Source organism: Cariama cristata, unplaced genomic scaffold (genome assembly GCF_000690535.1).
Source record: "Cariama cristata isolate BGI_N322 unplaced genomic scaffold, ASM69053v1 scaffold29009, whole genome shotgun sequence".
NCBI lineage: Eukaryota > Metazoa > Chordata > Aves > Cariamiformes > Cariamidae > Cariama > Cariama cristata.
Window position 1 is genome coordinate 9,792 of NW_009636754.1, and position 1,245 is coordinate 11,036.

Sequence of the window (1,245 nt, forward strand, 5' to 3'; positions counted from 1 at the left end):
TGCGAGTGTGCCCAAAACCAGCGGGAAAACGGACACGGCAGCTGCCCGGTGAAGATCCTGCTGGGAGAGGGGTGGATAACAAAGCACTTTGCTGGCTCAGCTGCAGCAGTTTCCTGCTTCAAGTAGGATAAACAGCCAACGTAGCACAAAGCCTCCGGCCGGTGCCACCAGCCCTGCGGGCACCCCCTCCCTCCCCTCCAGCCTGCGGGCACCGATGCGGCATTGCTCCCATCCCCGCTGCCTGCTGGTGCTGCTGCCGCCTGCACCCCGCGTTGCTGCCATGGGGGGATCTGCCAGCACCAGACCACCAGAGCAATAACCGGTGCCACACAGAGCCCTTCCCTGTCTGGGCTCGGAACCTGCCCCCCCCGGCCCCAGCCACAGGGCACAGGCTGCTTCTGTTCACCCATCTCCTGCTCTACACCCTTCCCAGCTCTGCCTCATCGCCCTCCTGTCCTGCGCACGGCAGGCCCTCTGCCCGGGATGGTGCCTGCAAGGGGGATGCTGCACGTCAGGGTTTTGGAAGAAAAGCCAGAGGCAGGAGAAGGACGATGGGGCCGTCTCCTGGGGCTGTGCATCGCCAGCCCTGCCAGATGCAGAGACAGCCTGACAAGGCACAGAGCCCTTTCTTAATCTCGCCTTCATTTTTCCCATGTCCTAAGTGCAGCTGGCCCCAGCCCTCTTGCTCTCTAGGAATCCAGTTACTCATCCACAAGCCCAGGAGGCAGCTCATGAGAGACAAGAGGCCCAATCCTGGGCACAGAGGAGCAAGGGAGGTTGCTCGGAGCAGAGTTAAACCCCTTAACATGGGTGAAACAACTCCCCATGGCCAGGCAGTCACTTTGCTGGGTGACCAACATGCAGCAGAAGTCTCAAAGCTCAGCAGAGCCCGGAGATAACTTCACCGTGTGCCAGCCCCTGCCCTCCGGACCATGCCACCGCAGCTATGTCTGGGGCCACGATGACCTGGTAGCTCCTTGGGAGATGTCCTGGCTCCCTCGACAGCCGCAAAACTACCCCAGAGAGCTGAATTTCCCCATGAGTGGGAGTTGCATCTCTCTAACCATTGCTGACACCAAGCCATATAGAACAACTGAAAGGAAAGAGGTTTAGAAATAAAGAGGTGCAAAGCCCAGGTGGGTCCTGGGATGGACACTGTGCCGGCGGGGACCGCACCTCCCATCCACGCCAACGTCTCCAAGAGTCCGGTTACAAGACAGAAGGGTTGGTTTGCCAGCACCCCAC